Source organism: Balaenoptera physalus, assembly GCF_965194825.1.
Source record: "Balaenoptera physalus genome assembly, chromosome: 20".
Classification (NCBI taxonomy): Eukaryota; Metazoa; Chordata; class Mammalia; order Artiodactyla; family Balaenopteridae; genus Balaenoptera; species Balaenoptera physalus.
Window position 1 is genome coordinate 44,362,877 of NC_138901.1, and position 7,538 is coordinate 44,370,414.

Here is a 7,538-nt window from a genome sequence, read left to right on the forward strand (position 1 = left end):
ATTTGCTCTTTTTTAAAAAAATTTATTATTTTTGGCCGTGTTGGGTTGTTGCTGCACGTGGGCGTTCTCTAGTTGCGGTGAGTGGGGGCTACTCTTAGTTGCCGTGCTCGGGCTTCTCATTGCGGTGGCTTCTCTTGTTGCGGAGCATGGGTTCTAGGCGCGTGGGCTTCAGTAGTTGTGGCACGTGGGCTCAGTTGTGGCTCACAGCCTCTAGAGCGCAGGCTCAGTAGTTGTGGTGCACAGGCTTAGTTGCTCCCCGACATGTGGGATCTTCCCGGACCAGGGCTTGAACCCGTATCCCCTGCATTGGCAGGCGGATTCTTAACCACTGCGCCACCAGGGAAGTGCCCCCGTGATTTGCTCTTAACTGTAGAGATTATCTAGTCATTAAAGGTACTGGTTGAGAAACTATATTGTGATGAGCTTGGGGAAGGCAAGGGTCGCGCGTTATTCAATCTATTTTTCTGTATTTCCATTGTCTTGTGTCCCGCAAAGTGCCTAGCACATAGTAAGTATTCAATAAATGTTATTTAATTGGAAAGGGGCACTAGATAGATATATAAAGGAGTAATGGGTACAGAAAACCCTTGATTGTGTATTGTTTAAAGTATATTTCTTTTAAACCTCAGGTCAACTTTTTGAGAGATTAGGATGGCGGTTTTTACACCTGGCGATCCAGTGGTTAGGACTGGGCGCTTTCAGTGGTGGGGCCGGTTCAGTCCCTGATGGGGGAATTAAGATCCCCCAAGCCTGGGGGCCCGGCCAAAAAAACCAACCAACCAACCAAAGTACAAAAGAATAGCAGGCTCAGAGGAGGTGAGAGAACCTGTTCAGGGTCTAGGAAAGGTAAACAGCTGGGCATTGTTAGAGAAGCAAAGCTCACACCCTGGAGGGAATTCTGTGCTATGTGAAAAAGATCATGGGCTTTGTTATGTAGGGGATTGAGAGCCTTGAAGGGCCTTATGAAATAGTAAGGGAACCAATTAAAAGGTTTTCAGTGCTGGCTTGGGCAGAACTTTAACTAAAATGGACCCATACAGAGATTAGCATGGCTCTCCTGCACAAGGATGACATGCAAATTCGTGAAGAGGTTCATATTTTTAAGGAAATTTTTTCTTTTTTGCTTATTATTGTATCTATATCAAACCATTATGCCGTACACCTTAAACGTACACAGTGCTGTATGTCAACTATATCTCAATAAAACTGGGTAAGAAAAAGGTTCTTGTGATGACCCATGTGAGAGATGAAAGTGGCCTGAACAAGCTCGGTTAGTTGGGGTGGAGAGGAAGGTGCATTTTTGGATAAGCATTTAGATTTTTTATAAGTTTATTTTATTTTATAAATTTATTTAAAAAATTTATTTATTTATTTACTTATTGTTGGCTGTGTTGGGTCCTCGTTTCTGCGCGAGGGCTTCCTCTAGTTGCGGCAAGTGGGGGCCACTCTTCATCGCGGTGCGCGGGCCTCTCACTATCGCGGCCTCTCTTGTTGCGGAGCACAGGCTCCAGATACGCAGGCTCAGTAATTGTGGCTCACGGGCCCAGTTGCTCCGCGGCATGCGGGATCCTCCCAGACCAGGGCTCGAACCCGTGTCCCCTGCATTGGCAGGCAGATTCTCAACCACTGCGCCACCAGGGAAGCCCCTAAATTTATTTATTTATTTATTTTTGGCTGCTTTGGGTCTTTGTTGCTGGGCTTTCTCTAGTTGCGGCGAGCGGGGGCTACTCTTCGTCGCGGTGCGCAGACTTCTCATTGCGGTGGCTTCTCGTTGCAGAGCACGGGCTTTAGGTGCCCAGGCTCAGTATTGTGGCGCCTGGGCTTAGTTGCTCTGTGGCATGTGGGATCTTCCCGGACCAGGGCTCGAACCCTTGTCCCCTGCAATGGCAGGCGGATTCTTAACCACTGCGTCACCAGAGAAGTCCCAGGATTTAGATTTTAAATTATCTTCTAGAGAAAGTAATCTTTTGTCTAAAGATGTAATGAAGATGACTTGAGTGAACAGATAGATAATGGTGCCATCAGCTGAAATAGAAAATGAGGAAGCAGGAGGAGGTATTTGAGGTAAGAGGATGAATTTTATTTTGGATATATTAAGTTTGGTTGGTCGAGGCCAGCAATGAGGCCACTGTTTGAAGTGGGCAAAGTCTTTTATGTGCGGCAGCATGAACAGGTCTGGGGTTGGAAGGTCACTGGAGGCTCAAATCCGAACTCCCTCGGTTGAGTGATCCTGAACATAATCTCTGTCACTGCATTTACTATGGTGTTTTGAAAGTCCCCTTGACTGCATCTGTCTTTTTCCCCAGCCCTGTGCTGTCAGTTGCTGTCATTTAGCCACATGTGACTATTGAGCTCTTGAAATGTGGCCAGTCCAAATTGAGATGTGCTGGGGGGAGGGATAAATTAGGAGTTTGGGGTTAACATATACACACTACTATATATAAAATAGATAAGCAAGAAGGACCTACTGTATAGCACAGGGAACTATATTCAATATCTCGTAATAACCTATAATGGAAAAGAACATGAAAAAAAGAATATATGCTCATGTATAACTGAATCACTTTGCTGTACACCTAAAACTAACACAACGTTGTAAATCAACTACACTTCAATTTAAAAAAAAAATCCAAATTAAGATGTGCTGTAAGTGTAAAGTACAAACTGATTTTGAAGATGTTATAAAACAAAAAAAGACTGTAAGATATCTCTTTAATAATATTTTTATGTTGATTGCATGTTGAAGTGATATTTTGGATATGTTGGGTTCAATAAAAATATATTATTCAAATAAATTTTAACTGTTTACTTTTTTCAAAATGTGGTGACAGGAGAATATACAACTGCAAATGGCCCGTGTTATACTTCTGTTGGACAGCACCACCTGAGCCTTCAAACCTGTTTGTGAAGGGTGACATCTGTGCCTCGTGCATCTTTTTATCCTCAGTGCCTAGAACAGTAGCGGGTGCATAGTAGGCAACTAGGCAAGTATTTATGAATACATGAATGAAACCTATGAGTGAATGGAATGAATGAATGAATGACTCTCTAAAAGTAATAAACTTCCCTCAGAAGGATGTTCATTACATTGTATCTTTGACAATGTTGGATGTAAATGTGCAAAAAGACTCAGGCTGTAAGTGTTTTGCTTGATTAGAACTCCAAGGAACCCCTAATGATCTTTGACTCAGACTCCAGCTGTAAAGTGGAAGGAGGTGTGAAAGCTGGCAGTTGCATTTCCTTAGGGAAGTGGGAACTGCCACCAAGAGAAAGGAGGTGATGTGTGGTGGGAATAGCAGGGCTTTGGAGTCACACAGACTTAGGTTTGAATTATGTTCCACCACTGGCTGTGTAACCTCTCTTTATTTTCTTAATTTTGCTGGGGCTCAGTTTTCATGGTGAAATGGGGATAAAAATACCCCTTAGGATTGTGTGTGACAATTAAATGAGATGACATATATTAACTTGCAAACCGCTTGTCACTTGGAGGTATTTCAGTAAATGTACATTCCCGCCTGCTCGCAGCCTGGATACATTCATGGCACTGCAGAGTTTAAGCTAGTCATCAATCAGTCAAGTGTTTATTGAGTGCCTACTCTGGGTTAGACACTATTCCAGGAACTGGAGTACAGCAATGAGGCAAAACAGACGGAAATCCCTGCCCTCCTGCAGCTAACAGGTTAGCATAGGAGAAATAATAAACAGTAAGGAAAATGCATACTATGTGAAATGATGATGGGTGTTATGGAGAAAAAGAAGAGGCGGACAGGAGGTGTCAGGGAGGGCAGAATGGGGGTTGCAGTTTTCAATACAGTGGTCAGGAAGGCCTCGCTGACAAAGTGACAGTTGAATACACTTGAAGGAATGAAGGAGAGAGCCAGGTGGAGAGGGAGCAGCAAGAAAAGGCCGCACAGGACAGAGCAGCAGGTGTGTGTCCTGTTGAGGGATCACACGGAGATGGGTGTGTCTAGAGCAGCAGGAGTTAAGGCTGAGAAGAACTGGAGATGAGCTCAGCAGGGGATCTGGAGATAGATCATGTCATGTAAACCACTGTAAAGATGTTGGGTTTTATTGCAGGTGAAATGGGAAGCTAGTGGGTTATATTGAGCAGAGAAGTAACATGATCTGATTAGGTTTTAACAGGATTGCTGTCACTCTGCCTGCTGTGTAGAGAGAGTGGGAGATGAGTTAGTTGGCTACTGTAAAAAGGGGAGACATGAGGGCAGCTTGAGTGGTAACAGTGAAAGTAGTAATAACTGAAGGCTCATGGACCCCTAGGAGATCTGTGGATAGGCTCAGGGGTGTCCTTGAACCCCCTGAAATTTTATATAAATATTTGTGTGTAAGTGCATTTTTGGAGGGAGGGCTTCTACTGGAGTCTCAAAGCAGTTCCATGGTCCAAATCAAGAAGGACCTTGGTAGCAAATATGCAGGATACCTCCTGGCTCTTCGAAGTCCCATGATTAAGTCCTTCCCTCAGACCTTGATCCTAAATCTTCCAGGGCACCGATCCTGTATGAGAGTCTCTCAGAGCTTCTGCCACCCCCTTTAGGACTGTAGCATCCCTGACATCCGGTTTTCACTCATCAGGATTGTTAAGAAGAAAAAAAAAATCACAGGGAAATGGGTAGATTCTGTTCTTTTTTTACGCTACACACTGTGGAAGCTTGGAAGCCACAGGCAGTAATAGCGAAAAGGCTTCACACCTGCCTAGAGATGGTGTGGGGCACTCATGAGGCTAGTTTGCACTCGGTGCATTTCTTTTTAATAAGCTGTGGTCTATGAATCACATAAATTTCAGCACTGAGAGCTGATTTTACGGTTTGGTTTGCTTAATAGTCACACAATTAAAATAAGTTGTAAAAAACAGTGGTGGTGTTTGCCAGGATAAATATTTAAAAGGGAACAGCTGCAGGAAGATGTAATAATTCATATCAGCCCATGGCTCTTCATTCTCAATAAAGCCTATGGAGGTTGGCTTTTTTTTTTGGCTGTGCTGTGCGGCATGGGGGATCTCAGTTCCCCGACCAGGGATCAAACCCATGCCCCCTGAAGTGGAAGGGTGGAGTCTTAACCAGTGAACCACTGTGGAAGTCCCTGGAGGTTGGTTTAACCAGAGGGGTTTTTTTTTTTTTTTTTCCTCTCCTTTGAACATCTTTGTGCTGCAGCTGCCAGGTTGAAGTAGGACAGCTGAGAGGAGTCAGGTGTGCCTTTGGGAGTAGTTAATCCATGGCACAGAGACGGGGCTTCTGGGGCAGGGTTGAGGTCACAGATACAGAGTGACCTTCACAGAGTGAGGGAGACTCAAAGTTACTACCATCCTCCTTGAACTTTTGGTTGGGTTTTCTAGTGTGAAGTCCTGGTGGTCATGTTTTTTAGGAGGTAACTTAATAATTTTCAAAGGGAAAATTAATTTTACCGAGAGCCTATTTGGGAAGCAAACTTAAGTTTTGTGTCCTTAAACTTAAGTTTTGTGTCCTCCACGGGACTGAGGGCCGGTCAATAGGTAGCACTGATGACCGCTGGTTTTCCAGCTCTGGTGTGCTGCAGAGGTTGAAGACTGGGTTGAACACTTCCTCTCTTGTTCCTCATGCCATTTCCTTTATACCAGGAGAGCCCCAAGCCCTCTTCTCTCCTTTTCTGGGAGGTTCCACTTCCTGCTGAAGCCTTCGGACCGAGCAGCCCACTATGGTTTCCCTCTCCTGCCTTCAGCTCCTGTCTCGGTCTTGGTGATTGTAAAGGAAAAAACTCTATTGTTTCCGTTTACATTATACACAATACTCTCTGAATATTACTTAACTCTGACACCAGATATATGGGTTTTCCAAACATCAAGCAATTCTGTGACACCAGCTGGGTGTCCTGCCATTTTATTCAATTCTGACGCTATCTACCTGGAGCTAGTGTCAGACCCCATCGGTTAAATGCTCAGTCCAATGAGACTGCCCCTTCCCACCACTTCGGATGCCAGCCACAAATCCAGGTTGTTACCTGCGCTTCTGACTGACTTTAGATCAGAATTTCCCACCACCCCGTCCTCAGGTTTCCATTAATTTGCTAGAGCAGCTGACAGAACTCAGGAAAACAATTTACTTACTGGATTCCTGGTTTATCATGAAAGGATATAACTCAGGAACAGACAGAAGAGATGCATAGGGCAAGGTATGTGGGAAGGGGTGCTGAGCTTCCATGCCCTCTGGGCACACCACCCTCCAAGCACCTCCCTGTGTGCTTCCCCACCTCCCTTCCCCAGCCTGGAAGCTCTCTAATGCCATCCTTTTTGGTTTTGATAGAGGCTTCATCACATAGGCATGATCCATTAAATCATGGTCCATTGGTGATTGAACTCAGTCTCCAGTTCCCTCCCCTCCCTGGAGGTCTGGGGGTGAGACTGAAAGTTCTAACCCTCTACTCAGCGGGTGGTTCCCCACGTAAACAGCACCCATTCTTAGGGGCTTTCCGAAAGTCACCTCATTAACATAAACAGGCGTGGTTGAAAGGGGCTTGTTTTGAATAACAAATGACGCCATTATCACTCTTCTCTAATCACTTAGTAAATTCCAAGGGTTTTAGGAGCTCTGTGCCAGAAACGGGGACAAAGGCCAAAATATATATTTCTTATTATAAATCACAATATCACAGTGATAGAAGTGAGAGGGTTCTTAGGGAATACCCAGACAACACAACACCCAGAGAAGGCTGGAGGAGTAAACTGACTAGGTAGATACCACATAGCTAGTGAGTGGGAGAAATCCGACCCTAGACTTTTGATCAAGGTCCTACCTGATTTTTTTTTTTTTATTGGAGTATAGTTGATTTAAAATGTTGTGTTAGTTTCTGCTGTATAGCAAAGTGAACAAGTCATACATATATTATACATATATCCACATTTTTAAAAAAAATTTATTTTTATTTATTTTTATGGCTGTGTTGGGTCTTTGTTTCTGTGCGAGGGCTTTCTCCAGTTGCGGCAAGCGGGGGCCACTCTTCATTGCAGTGCGGGGGCCTCTCACTATCGCAGCCTCTCTTGTCACGGAGCACAGGCTCCAGACGCGCAGGCTCAGTAATTGTGCCTCACGGGCCCAGTTGCTCCGCGGCATGTGGGATCTTCCCAGACCAGGGCTCGAACCCGTGTCCCCTGCATTGGCAGGCAGATTCTCAACCACTGTGCCACCAGGGAAGCCCTATCCACTCTTTTTTAGATTCTTTTCCTGTATAGGCCATTACAGAATATTGAGTTCCCTGTGCTATACAGTAGGCCCTTATTAGTTATCTATTTTATATATATAGTAGTGTGTGTATGTCAATCCCAATCTCCCAATTTATCCCTCCCCCCGCCCCCATTGGTAACCATAAGTTTTGTTTTTTAATTGGAGTATAATTGCTTTAAAATGTTGTCTTAGTTTCTACTGTAGAACAGAGAATCAGCTATATGTACACATATATCCCCTCCCTGTTGAGCCTCCCTCCCCTCTCCCCATCCCACCCCTCTAGGTCATCACAGAGCACTGAGCTGATCTCCCTGTGCTTTACACACA

The 7,538-nt window shown here is 44.6% G+C and overlaps 1 long non-coding RNA gene across 1 annotated transcript; it reads left to right on the plus strand.

Moving 5' to 3' along the window:
• Positions 1–83: 83 nt before the first annotated feature.
• On the plus strand, positions 84–6,891 carry LOC309651262. Its single transcript, XR_014257985.1, has 2 exons — positions 84–2,064; positions 2,832–6,891. It is a non-coding gene; the product is annotated as an uncharacterized lncRNA (long non-coding RNA).
• Positions 6,892–7,538: the final 647 nt, after the last annotated feature.